We start from the raw sequence: 15,084 nt of genomic DNA on the forward strand, positions 1-15,084 counted from the left end.
AACATCATTTTACTTTTAGCTAACAAAAATTACATTTTTGCAACATGTAGCATTACAGTCAGCACCAGTGTTTACAATGCCATACTGCTCTTTACAGATATTATATTTACTTGTTCCTGGTACATGTACATTGAAAGAATGTGGTAGTCAAGGCACTATCCAGCATTTGAGGACAAACAACTAATCACAGAATCATAGAGTTATTTGGACCGAAAGGAAGCCTCAAGCTCATTCCATTCCACATCCTCCTGCCATGGGTGGGGATGGCTTCCACTAGACCAGGTGGCTCAGAGCCCCATCCAACCTGGCACTGAACACTTCCAGGGATGGAGCATCCACAGCTTCTCTGGGCAACCTGTGCCAGGGCATCACCACCCTCACAGGGAAGAATTTTTCCTAATATCTAATCTAAACCCATTCCCAGTCTGAAACCATCCCCTCAACGCTGCCATTTGGAGACAGAGGAAAGCAGACATATTAAATTCACGTTTACTATGAAAAGAAAATCCCACACCAACCCAACAAAATAATTTTTCTGCTCTCTGAAGGTTTCAAGTATCTGTATGTACATTAAAAAAAAATAAAATCGGCACAGTACATCATGTTGTTTCAACTTAAATTCGGTATTCTATTTTCAGTGAAATTATGGTCATATTTCTTTACTTCAACACACAAATCTCATCAGAAAAGAAGTTAAGTCTTTTAGTATTAAGTACCAAAGTAGATTTTTACACCCAAAAAATAAACTACCATTTTTCCATATTTTTCTAACCCAAATAAATGTATGGATTAGAAAAATAAGGTTTTAAATAACCCTCTTGATGCACTTTCCTTGCTCTGAACCCTTGGGGTGTTTTCTGCTGTGGTATCTACCATCTACATGAGTGTACTCTTTATCCACATTAAAGATATTTTAAAGATAATTGTACTTTCATAAGACTTCTCAATTTATTAAATTAATCATGTGATACTTTTAATATCATTTTCAAGAAAGAATACCATGGATTCTTTCCCAGTTTTGAGTATGTAACCCATAATCACAAGGTGAAGACTGCAGCTCCCATTTTAGAAGAAAATAGCTTTAGAAACAATGGGTACAAAATATATGGAACTACTTTTCTTCCTGAATTGATTATTTAGAGTAGAATAAACACCAATAATAACTTAAATCCATATAAATATAAAACACATGGCATTGCCATGACTGGCTTTTGTAATGCTAAATTTTATAAATTGTCACGTTTCGGTGATGAACATTTTGTTTCCTGGAACAGATTTTAGAAACCTTCTAATCCTTGCCAAAACATCTGTATGACACTCATTATTTCAGTATTATTTCAGCTTCCTGTATTTTGTGTTCAGTTGTAGGATGAAAGTCAGAAAATAGACTCCTTAAGACACATTCATCCCAAGTAATCTCTAGGAAAGAGATAATTTTTTGGAACTACATGAAAGCAATCATTCTTCAAGTAATCATTTGCACTTAAATTATATGATATTAAAACATTGGCAATGCCAGATAGATTCTCCAAAATCACATTTATTTCAATACAGTATGGTGTGATGTTTTGGTTTTTTGCCCCAGTTCAATTATTTGAATTAGTGGTTGGTTTTAAAAAGCAGAAACTCTTCTTATTAAGAAAAGGAAGACCCTATTTAAATTTTTTAAAAATATAATTTACACATTTTTTGAAGGTGAATACTCACAATTATGATTTTTCCTCTTTTTCAAAAAATGGTAAATCTTCCTGAAGAGTGAGGAAAAATAAGTTTTGGAGTTTAGAATCCAAGTAAAATATACTATCCCCCTACATCGAGTGTTTCTTTAGGGTTTAAATCTGTGTTTAATTCTTTAAAAGAGATTAATCTATGGCAAAGGGGGTATTTTCTTTCATGTCATCAAGCATGTGCTGTTTCACAGATAGAAATGTTATCCCTTATGCAATGTTTAAGTAGTGTTTTTCCTGCCAGGTGTAAGATTCAGCTTTAAGTCTTATTTCTGCCATTTCAAATTTTTAGGGAGAGTGATTTCAGAACATTTTACAGCCAAAATATTTACTTGAAGAGTATATAATAGTAAAAGCTTTTCTTCTGAAACCAAGATCACATTGTTGTAAATAAATAAGAATTTTGGCTAGAGGTGACAGCTGATCCTCAAATGTTGTTAAAGAAACATTAACTAATATTTTACAGGGGTGGAAAGATTCCCATTGCACACCAATCTGAAATAGAAAATGCATTTACTGAGTGCTTAGATCTGGAGTGACAATCCTGAGTGTATCTGATACTTCCAGACTCCAGTCATGCTTCCCAAGGCCAGTTCAGTTGGCCCTGAAATTCTCATGTAAAACACCCAGAAGAGAGCTACTGAGATTATAGCATGAAATGTGATTCCTGTGAAAATGTTTCAGCCAGAAAGTGTAACATTTTAAAACTTTAAGGTAATTTTGGTTCCATCAAAGCTTTTTTTCTGTGATCGAAACAAAGGCATTCAACTATTTAGCTGATATTAATTTCTCATTTCCTGCCCTATGAACTAATTGATCAATGACAATGTGTTACCTTAGTATCCCTCTGATGGGTTATGATTTAGCCCTGTTCTTCAATAGATTATTCTTTTTTTCTATATTTTGAATTCATTTCAATTCAGCTAAAATATTTAGATTTTGAAAATTTGGAAAAAAAAGTTTTCTCAAATCTCTTACTCAAGATCTCTTAATCAAGATCTTTCAAATGCTTCTCAGTTGAAGCATTTATCATGACCAACCATCAGGTCATCAGGATTCAGCAAGGTAATGTTGAGGTTACTAAATGTAAATAAAGTATTTAGTTTAACGTTGAAAGAGCCTTTCATCGGACAGTAATTTAGCCAACACTTAAAAGATCAATGAGAATACTAGAAAGAAAGACCCTGTACTTGCTTCCATTTCCTGAGTGAGAACTTCAGTGAAGAAGCATCCATTTTTGCAAATTCCTGCAAACATTATATTGTTTCTCAGTATAATGAATTCTGTTACATTCCAACAGGTATTTTAGATGTAGAGACTCCCAACCAAACAGGGGAAGGATGTTAAAGAGTCAGAATCCCATAGGGCAAAAGTCAGTTCTAGTCCTTGATCTACACTACAAATCTCTGAACAAAAATAACTCAAAACCACTCTATAAATATGCTGAAAAATTAGCAATGTCAAAGAAAAAAAAAAGAAAAAAGAAGGAAATAAAAATCAGATCCTGAAAGAAAAAAAATCCCTATTTGGTGTATGTCACCAGTCTATGTGCTTCACCAGCTGAGGAATATATAGGTTATGCTCTACTTCCCAAACTGCGATGGAAAAACATTGGTGCTCATTTCAGAAGGTATTTCATTGATTTAAAACTTTACTGGCAGAGCACCATGTAATAGTTAAATTCTTTGTACTATAAATCCAGATTGGTGAAATTTGTTCTGAGCAATTCTTATTCCCCTATCTAAGCACTTTCTGTAATAATAAAAAGCAGCAGGGAACCTATGGAAAGGAAATAAATTCAACATCAATAGAAATACAGCCATGGGAATGTATTATGGATTCTTCTTTGGAATATCAATAAAAGTAAATGCTTTCATAACACCTGCTCCATGTTTTATGTCCCAGCCAGAAGTGGCCCCTCCAACCAAACAAGCAAGTTGAAACTAAGCATGTATTGTCTGTGCATCCTATTTTCCAACTGTCACCTGCTCTTGTTTAAATGGATGTTAACAGGATAAAAAATGCTTTGTATTTGTCACCTATTTGACTGAACAGTTTATTATGCCACATTCTCACTGTACACTATTGATTAGACAGCTTGCTAGCATCCACAGGTCCAAACCCACAGAACATTTAAAGAATGGAAGGTGTCTCTGTCGATCACCTAGTCCAGACCTGTGCTCAGAGAACACAGGCCCAGAGCAAGGGTTAGGCAGATAGTCAGCATGTCCGTGGACAAAAATACCTGTTAGGGCAGCCTGTTCAACACCTTTTGTTACAGGAGCAACGACTCTCCCTCCTAACCTCCAATAAGCCCTGAATGCATCTCAGCTTGCTGAAGGTAGGCTGGAAAAATAACACAATGTGTGTAATCTTGTATTAAGCTTTTGAGAATTTAGGAGAAATTAATATGGCAGATGTGCAATAAAATGCAGGAGGCCACATGAAATCCATCAGTGTTATGGATAATGGTGGGAAAATTGACTGTATACATCAAATTTGCAGTGTCTTGCAAATGAGGAGCAACTTAAAGCCAGATTAACAAGCTGGCATTTTTTACATACTTCAAAATAAAATAGAGCAGTTGAAGTGCTGATATAGCTTTAAAGATAAACTTAAATGAATAAAGAAAAATTACTTTTGCTATCATTGCTTGCATCGTTGCCTATATTATCTGTGTGCTGCAGCTCCTGAAGGGCTGGTGTCAGTGTTGCTGCATTGAGTTTGCTGCAGCACAGCTAAAACACATAGTTTTTTGTGTTACAATGTGCCATTTTGGCCCTGAGCACTCACAGAAACCCCTGTGAAGTATAGTATGTCCTCACAGTCCACAGCTTGCTTGGCTACCCTGTGGATTACTTGCATGCCTTCTGTTAGAGGTCACAGTGCTGGGTAGTATTTATTTATACCTTCTTTCTTGTTAACTTTAATAGATAAGTTCATTTTAAAATCAATAACCAATCAATCAATGAAGAGTGCTACATAAAAAAGATTACTCAAACCTGAGGTAAATTTATCAGTCCTTTGTTGTCTCATTATGCTTGGATAGCTGCTTCTCAGACAGTCTGCAATATATGAATGACCAGTTCTATGGGTTCAAAGGCTGATAACATTATTTTTTTCATTTACTTCACATTCATTATTTCAATGTCCCCCAGAGACAAATGTTCTCCCCAGAGAAAAATTGTTCTCTGGGGAAACCTTATATTATTGCTGTTAGCTACAAGTGATCATCAGCGTGAAGAGTTGGTTTCTGAGAAAAAAGTCATACATTTAACTACCTAATTTAAACTAAATGAGTTAATAAGACTTGGTAGAATACTTATGGATATGGTTTTATCACAATGGCCAGTATATAAGTCTTTGATTAACAAAATTCTTTTTCACTTTTCTGGAAAATTAGGGGAGAGAAAGGCATGAAATTAAGGACAAAGTCAGAAATGTTCCATGGAAATCAGGTGTCTTAAGAAATTGTTCATTTGAAACCCAAACCAACAATATATTTGACCTATGATCTGTCAAATGCAGATATGTAGCAAATTAAAATGGGGGTTAATATCTTTTAACTACTTGGAAAATTCAGATTTGCATGAGGCTCTCTGTTTAACATCCTGTTGGATCAATTTTAGTGCAAACAAAAGCATTCACTGGTGTGTAATTGGGCATGAGGTTTTCATGAAGATTTGCAGCCCAGAGAAACTCACTGTGGGATCCCAAACAGCATTTGAGTGGGATTGTAACAACTGTAAAGATTTTATCATAATAATTAAAGCAAGGTATAGGAAAGGTTGAACTCTGTTCAAGCGTGCACAGAAACTATTGTTCCTGTTGCTCAGATAAAATGTGCAACTTGACTCAGGTAATTGTTTACATGACTCAGAATAAAGCAAGCAGAATGCTGCAGTAATACCTGCATCAATTATTGTTTTGGGAGTCCTGCTCTAGGTAAGATAATACTTCTCTTATGCCCATATAACCTGCAGAATGAAGCACCAAATATGAACAAAAAGAAAGCCCCAATCAGTCTCTTACAGAAGTTGCTCTGCAGCCTTATGCTGCAGTAACATATATCAGGTTTTAGAAGGTTTTCTTTTCACATGCTGCTCTTCCTCTGCTGCATGCAGTGTGTTAGCTTTATCATGGAAGAGATTTTGATAAATAATATCATACTGAGCTTATAGCACAAGTCAAAAAGTGTTCAGTTAATCAAGTTCTTCCTCCTTGCCCTGATATTTTTCTAGTTATCAAGGTTTGGTTAGATACTTTTTTATTACTTTCCTTTGCTTGTCACCCATGCTCAACAACACATTGTCATCAGCCAGATCAGGAGGTAACTCTATAAAGCATACATCTGAAAACTGGTAGCTGCATAATAGAATCTGAAACACAGACAACAGTCTCACATATATTAAGGTACAGCTTTTTTTTTTTTTTTTTTTTTTTTTTTTGCAAAAATGAGTAATTTGCAAGGTGTTAGTCAGATTTTAGATGGCTTTCCAGGTAACTTTTTAGTTCTGAGGAAGGCCTGTAGACAGTTGTCTCCCTTCTCTGGGAGGGTGGTGTTTCCACTGTCAAAGTGCTACTACTTATGGGTGTGTCAAATCAGACACTGGAAGAGACACAGTGCACTGTAATTCTTTCTAACTCTTCACTTGGGAAAACAATTTCTCATTTTTTTTATGCAGCCTAGATGATACTGAATATTTTCTTCAGATTCCTGTGACACACTTGTACTTTGCAGTATATTTTCAAACTGTCAATAGATACTAACAAAACCCAACATCTTAAACATCAATTTCAAGTCTTTATTAAAAATGTTTGTTTCTACCATTTCCTGGATGTTCTTTTGAACATTTCATTCTTTCTACTTGGAAGCCCTTACACTGAAATCCTGGAAGCACTTGTATCTGAATCCCAAAGCTTTGCATGACTTATTCTTTCTGTCCTCTGTGGTATCAAGTTATAGTCAAGCAGGATTTTTGTTGGTTCATCCTACTTTATTTCTAGCTTTCTTTATAATGCTGTGTATTTTTTGAAATGCTATGTGAGAAGTAACTTCCACAGACATGTTTGGATATTCATTAGAAGCAGCAACCTGGCTGAATTCTGTAGATTAGAGTTCACAGAGTGACAGAATGGTTGAGGTGGGAAGGCAGCCCTGGAGATCAGCTTGACTGCTCAGTTAGGACCACCACCATGCTCAGGACCATGTCCAGATATCTTTAAAGTAACTCAAGGGTGACTCCACAACCTCCCTGAGTGATTTTATCCAGTGTTTGGTCACCCTCTCTGTGAATAAAAGTGCTTTCTAATGTTTAGGTGGAACCTCCTGTCTTTCAGTTCGGCCATTGCCTCTTGTCCTGTCACTGAGCTCTCATTTTTTTCACCCTCCCTACAGATATTTGTGTCCACCAAGGTCTCCCCATAGCATTCATGTCCCCAGGCTGAACAATTTCAGATCTCTCAGCCTTTCATCATAGTAAGGATGATCTAGTCCATTAGTTTTCAGATTCCCAGACTCTCTCTGTGGTATTTGCTGGGGTCCTCAGGATGAAGTAGAAATTGAGAATCTGACTCCATGTTCTTAGCAGGCTAATTTATTATTTTATGACACTAGATTATATTAAAGAATGCTATACTAAAACTATACTAAGGAAGAGAGAATATAAATATAAAGACAAAAGACTTAACAAGATACTAACTGAAAACTTGTGACCCTCTCCAGAGAGTCCAACACAGCTGGACCGTGGTTGGTCATTAAACAAAAATGACCAATCACATGAAACCAATGAAACAGCCACCTGTTGGATAAACAATCTCCAACCACATTCCAAAGCAGCAAACACAGTAGAAGCAATCAGATAATTCTAATTTTCATTTTTTCTCATACTCTTCTCAGCTTCCCAGGAGAGGAAATCCTGGTGAAGAGATTTTTTTCAGGAACTATGACAGTGACACTCTCTCCAGGATTCCATGTCTCCCTCGCAGTGGGGAGCTGAGAACTTGACCCAGCACTCATGATGTGGCCTTGCCACAAGTGGTGAGTAGAACGAAAGAACTGCATCCTCTGGTGTCTTCTAGACCTGCTGTCAACACTCCTCCTGATGCAGCCCAGGTCATCCTTAACCTTGTTTGCCACACGGGCACATTCCTGCTGCATGCCCAGCTTGGTGCCCACCAGGATTTCCAAGGCAAAGCCACTTTCCATGCACTGGTGTCTGGGGTTGCTCTTTCCCAGGGGAAGGACTTTGCGCTTGTCCTTTTTAAACTTCCTGAGGTTCCTGTTGGCCCATTTCTCCAGCCTGGCAAAGCCCCTGGAAGCCATCACAACCATCTGGCGCATCAGCCATTCAAAGCAGAAACTGTGATGATGGAAATAGTTTTAGAACCTGAAGGGAAAACACAAAATGTCTTCCTAGAAATCTGTTTACTATCACAGCAGCTCATCAGAATGCATTGAGTAGACCAACTCCAGAAAGGAATAGGTTGAGTGTTTTAAGTATCCAAATCCTTTACTCCTAAGTTAAGCATTTATTTTCAAAAATTCTGAAATACAGCCAAAATTATTTGTGAAATTTGCTGGTTTAAAGCAACAGCAAAAGAATTCCTTTGAGTTATGTATTTGCAATCAGTTATAGAAAGATTAGAAGTCCAAAAATGGAAGCAAAAAACACCTCTCTGCTCATACTCAGTGGCAGAATTGTATTTTTGGGCTATTATTACAGATTGAAAACACAATATTCACTCTGGGTTTTTTTAATTCTGATAATTATTTACATAATACTGTAATGTGCATGGATCTTTAAAATAGAGTGGACGAAGTTAGGGAAAAAGTGCAAAATTCATCAACTTATAGGTAACATCTAAAGCTCAAAGGAATAGAAGTTCAATAAAGAACAGATGCAGGATGAATGTTAATACTGAAGTGTTTGTTGTAACAGATGGGTTTTGAAGAGAGCAGGGAATGTGGGGCTATGGGCACAATTTTTTTGGCAGGCAATTTGGAATTAAGGCCTTTATGCTTTCTGGCCAGTATGAGATTGTCCAGGGACATTCACATGAATACAAACATTGCTTTGTTTTCTGATTTATCCTAGTTGTTCAAGGGATAAAAAAAACCCCATAATCCCTGTGATCTGAGGTGTGAGGACATAAATTACTTATAGAAAAGACAAAGAAAGACAGCATAATAGCCTGGCCATGTATTTACTCTTCAAGAACACAGTTGCTGTATCAGGGAGGGACCTCTTGCAGATCATAAGAAACATAGGATTGAGTAGCATACCTGATGTGGTGCCCTTTATGTAAAATACTCCTTTCCTGTTCAGATACAAGCTCAAACCAGAAAGGATTGGTAGAAACAACCTTATACTGAAATTTAAACTAAAAGTTCTTTCAGTTCCCTCTAAAATTATTTAAAATTTTTGACAGTGAGGATTCATTAATTCAGGATTTTTTTCTCTTATTACAGATACTAAAAGTCTAATTTTTTAAAACTTCATGCAGACCAATTGAAATACCTAATTATGTAAAATTGACCCAGTCATTGTAAAATTACAGTAACATATTTATATCTTCTAAATAAGGAACTCGTCTTCACATAAAGCTCTCTATTTTTGAAAAAAAAAAGAGATTTTGTGCATCAGCATTAGAACAAAGTAAATATAATTTAAATTCTGAGCTTATTGATCTAAAAGCAGTGGATAGTAAATCTCTTTATGAATCATAATTTAGTATAGTTTTGCCTCACTTCAAACAGCCTCATCTTTGTCCTTAGAGATACACCATGCAGACTTTTTTTTTTAGCATGACTACTACATTGTTACTCAGGGTAGTGCAGTATCTGACAATCTAAAACGGGTTGCTTTTTACCATTTGCAAAAATTGACTTTGTGTCAACAGCACTGACTTGTGCTTATTTCTCCCCTTTTCTTTGCTAATCAGAGAGTGAGCATGCAGTTAGAAAAGGAAAAGATGGGTCCTCTGGCAATGCAGCCCTTTGAAATTTATCTCTTTTTCCTTCTTCCTCAGGCCTTTGTTGGATGCATTGTCAGTTATAGTGAAAGCTTTCCCCTCTCTGTGTGCCTGGTCAGAATGAAGAGAAAGAGCTTATTGCTTGTTGCTCTTGTTCACTGGTGCCTAATCAGAATGCTGTAAGGAATTTTTACTTTGTCTCTTAGGGCTTCTGCTGTTTGCTCTAGGCAGCCTCGGGCTCCATGTGGGAATTGAGTGGCAGGTTTTTCCACTAGACTTCCGTGGTTACAGAATACTGCCCAAAATAGCAAGGCATGTCTATTGCATACTGTCCTTGATGCACAGAAGGACAGCGACACACTGGAATCCTTTGCCAGCTTTCTTTCTCTTTCTAACTTGAGGAATCCTGGAAAGAGTGATGACTCCTGTTTTCACTCAGTTGAACTCTGTGACACCTCAAAAATGTTTCTCTCCTGAGAGGTGTTCCAGCCAGGCTGGCAGTCACTGTGTCCTAGGCAAGACAAAACGCCACTGGTTTTCTGTTTCATTGGCTACCTGCAGATGAATGGGTGTTTTCTTGGATAACCTGAGCTATGGCAGCTCAGAATCAATATATTCTGCAAGAGCAACCACACTGTATCTTGATTTTTCTCATCAAGAAAGTTGAATGCAGGGCCAAAAGAAATCTATATTTTGTCTGAAGTTCTGCACACTTTACAATGCAATATTGATATAAATGATGCATGGCAATAGATTTCCTGGCAGACCTGGTAATGGTGGTGGACAAGACCTACAGACGACATTTAAATGGGTAACAGAATTACAAAATGAACATAAATTATTGCATTCACTAAAGAAATTCAATTAAAATGCATCATGCAATAACAGTCAATTCTAATAGCTGAAATTACCTACTGTCTGAAGAAAAACTTGCTGTTTTGGTACCATATTATACATAAGTCCTAATCTGTATATTAACAGAATACCTTTTATATCCTGAAAGGAAAATAGACAATACTTTGATTAGCTGAGGGTGCAGTGGTAGAATAGTCTCTGATTTTCTGTTCATTTTTTGTCTTAGATCAACTTCCTAAGGGACCTTCAACTTCTTTCTAAAAATTATTTCTAACGGAAACTTGATATGTAAACTATTAGACTGGGAGCAAGTAGAATAAATTATGCTTCTATGAAAAAAATATAAAGGAAAAAATAAGAGTATTTCTACTTTATGCTCATCTTTGCCTTCAAGTAAATACCTTACAACATCAATTTAAAAAATGCTTTTTCTAACATTATTTACCAGTTCTGTTGCACTTGGAAAATTTGTGGTTATTTTTGAAGGATGAAGAGGGAAGGCAATAGATAGTATTTAACTGATGAAATTCATAGTGACTTTTTAAATTGTAATTCTGTGAGATTTGTAAATGTGGAGTTTCCTGATACAGTGTGCAAATGCTTTTTTTGTATGTATAATATATGAATAATATATGCTTTGTATATAAATATATACAGCTGAAGTGATGAAGTGAAGGATTTCTGCATGTGTGGATTTCTGCATGCGTGTATAGAAGCATATGTACACATTTAGTAGTATAAACATATGCTCACTTAAGCCAAGATATAGAGGAACTATATTTTTTAAAATTGGATTTTGGTACAAATTGGCTTGATGCAGTTGCATAGAAAATATTTCAGACACTGTGCTCATCTGACATATACATATAGAAGCATTCATTTTGTAAATATTCAAGCTTTGAATTTCCATATCATAATTATTCTTATCGTAAGAGCATTCTAAGTTGTTTTCATAAAATGAATAGAGAGTCTTGACTCAGCCCCTGCTGTATGTTTTGCTAGGCACTATGTGAATATAGCTTGTTAAACCTTCAATCAATTCTCTTTGCCTATTCCATTTAAAACTGTTCTTTTCAGAAATTTTTTTTTTTGCAATTTATTCCTTCCTTTAGTGTTGTACATTGTATGCAAAAAAATTCTAGCACTTTTACACCATTTTCCTAATTAGATAACTTAAAATTATCATGTGTGAGGATTTTGAAATATGTAATAGTCTCTATAATCTCAATGATACAGTCGTGTAGAGGAGCTTCAGTTTGGAAGTAACTATTGACTCTGAAATAGATGATGGAATTGTTTTTCTTTTCTGTTTGCAAAAGCATGTTTTAAATCACCATGATGTCTTTTGAAGGAGGCAGCATTGTGGACCATAAGTTATGAAAGTTTCTGGTGCACTCCTGATGCTGGTGATGGAGAAGCCCATGGGGTAAGATGACCTGCTAGACCTGGTATTAAAGACAAGGAAAGACTGATTGAGGATGTTGGGAGGAATCTTGCTCATAAGACGGTGGAATTCAGGATCCTGAAGAGAAGTAGCAAGGGAAATCATGCCTGATGAACCCAAGAGGTTTCTGTGAAGAGGTGACTGACTTGGGGATGAGGAGAGAACTGGATGTTACTGATTTCAGCTGTCTCACATGACATCACAGCTGAAAAACTGGTGCAGACTGGACTTTATGTGCAAGGAAATGGAACTAAAACTGCTGATCACAGTTGTGATCAGTGGCAAAATCCAGCCCCTGGCCGTGCTCTGCAGGGTTCAGTGCTGGGCCTGCTATTTCTAAATACCCTCAGTCCTGAGCCATATGACAGTACAGAGGGTACCCTCAGCAAGCTTTGTAGGTGAACCCAGCCAGGCTGATGGACCAAAGAGATGGTTGTACAGCCTTCCACGAGAATGTAAGCTGGAGAAACGGGTGGAAGGGAATGTTGTGAAGTTCAGCAAGAGGAAACATGGGGCAGGGCATGTACTTGGGATGTGGCAGGGCAGAGAATAACTGTGCCCAAGAAAAGGCTGAGGACAGACAGGCTGGAAATTTGAATAAGAAGGTATAGGAGGGGCATAGTGTGATGGTGGTGAGATCCTGGTACAGGCCACGAGCAACCAATGCACCTGTGTGTCATCCTTGACAATTCTCACAGACTGGTGGTTGTCCTGGGCACGTTGCCTTCTCCACCAGCTCTCTGAGCCAAGGACGGGGCTGGCAGCCCCCAGAAATGCCTCTTAACCTGAGTAATTTTGTGAAGACTCTTCAATCTACAGCCTACCAGCTCAATTTTGGCACAAAGCGGGTTCCTAATGATTTCTGATGACTAGAGCCTTTTTTCTGTGCTTTCTGTGTCAAAGATGGAAATATATTTTTTTTTCTTTTTTTGGAAGTTTCTTCTGAAGGAAGAAGAAACATACATCTGTTAGTATGCAGATGCTGTAATAATGGTATCCACCAAAGAACTTCAAATACAATGATGATTTATGCTTTATTTTCTTACAAGATTTTTCTTACTGCTTCAAGTTCAACATAAATATCAAGTACCTGAAGGAAGAATCTGATATGAATTATAACTGTATGCAATTTGAATATATTATAGTAATTACATAATTGTATTATATTATAATTTTTGTCTTTGAATACTTTAAAATAATTTAATCAATAACACTAACTATAAAGGTTTATTTTTATTTGTGTTGCAAATTTGCTTAATAATCTGTGGTGTGCATTGCACTACTGTTTTTATGAATATTTTTTTGTGCATTCAGGGGTAAACCATACACAGCCGTTTTGTGTCAGGTAATTTTTCCCTGTTACATTTTTTTAGGAAGGGGAAAGCACCTGTTTTTCCCTCTTTTTGTTTATCAGAGGGGGACATTAGTGATTCTAATCCTAGTCATTTCTAATGCTAGAGCAGTTTCCTAGTTGAGCTCTGTGAAACAGTGAAATTCCCAGGGTGGAATATTGAAACACAAGGTGCAGAAACACTGTAAAATTAGTTATCAAATGTGACTTTAGAGATGAAATGGTTGCTACATCTGTGTGAGTGCATAGTAGTACATTGTAGTGGCATGCTGGTGGTGTAGCTGCAGAAAATACTGAGGTTGTTGGTATTTTGACCAAATATTTTTAAACTCACCTTGTACACAGAAGAACTGAGCCCAACACACTGTGATAGTGCTCTGCATTTCCATCCATGGTCTGTCACAAAGGGATAATAAACACAAAATGCAGGGGCAGACAATCTCTGGAAAAGGTAATAACAGCTGCATGTTTTTCAGGCTCTGTGGAAAGAGATATTTTAGGAGGAAATTCTCACCTGTTTTCTCCATGTAATGTTTCAAAGGGTAATAGATGGAGGAGGAGCAGAAAGATTCTCGGTGCCAAATCAGACAGCTGTAAAGCCTGTGTCCTCCAAAAAGTTGTATATAATTAGTACTTGTCATTGTGAGGAACAGTAATTAGTTACTGTGTATAGAAGTACAAAGAGAAAAACATGTGATATACTTTTCAAATTTTAGAGTGAGAGAAGCTTTGAGCACAATCTAAACTATCCCTTGATTAATGATAATAATGGTAGCCTAGAAGATATGTACACCTTTATTTTAAAGTTAAGTAAGACAAAAACCTAATATCAAATATTTCCCAGGTGTTTCACAAACATCACAACTTTTTTCTATTTGTTTTGACTAAATTTCAGAAATCAGCTGCAGAAGTTGTCAGCTAACTAGCATATTTTCAAACAGAGGTTTGTTTTTCTAATTGAGAATAATATGCAGATACATTTATCTTCTTTGGTATGTCCTAGTTGTTAAGTGTAAAGGTCTTTATCTGTATATATGCATATTGCATGCATAAATGAACATTTTCTGTAGGTGTTCAGTAATAACCATTTTAACTGCAAATTGACATAACATACAAGCCTTCCCAGAGTAATTGTAAATGGTCCTCTAAAAAATTAACTGAGTGATAGTTTTATTAATTAGTCATCAATAGAATGAGTGACTATCTGCCTGTCAGTATTCCCTACAGTACTTAGTCTCCTTTGAAATTTTAAATGTGAGCTAAATAAAATTTACCATGCACTATAAAATATGCTTTAAGAAATACTTTATGTTGTAGTCCCCTGTTTGTAAGTATTGAATGAGAGATGATTTTTGAAGATGAGTGGTTTGAGCTGTGTACAGACACATATGGACTTTGGAACCTTTGATATGGTATTGTACATGATATTGTAAAACTTCTGTTCCCTGTGGGTTCTGTGTTCAGGGAAGTTTTAAGATGGAGAAGCTATAGTAAATGAAATCAAAGGTCTAGAAAATCTATTACCTTCTGATGTTGATCAGAAATGTCAGTCTTGAGGAGAATAGACAGAACATCCCACAGCAAAATCCAGAGCTGGGCTGACAGGACACAACCATGTCATTCAGGAATGGAGAATCCAAGTGGATTGAGCTAAGCAGATAGATAGAGGTGTGCTCTCTTTCCCACTAAAGGCTTCTAACCATCACTCAAGGAAAGAGAACATTTATTTGATC

This window comes from Melospiza melodia, chromosome 2 (genome assembly GCF_035770615.1).
Source record: "Melospiza melodia melodia isolate bMelMel2 chromosome 2, bMelMel2.pri, whole genome shotgun sequence".
NCBI classification, from domain to species: Eukaryota; Metazoa; Chordata; class Aves; order Passeriformes; family Passerellidae; genus Melospiza; species Melospiza melodia.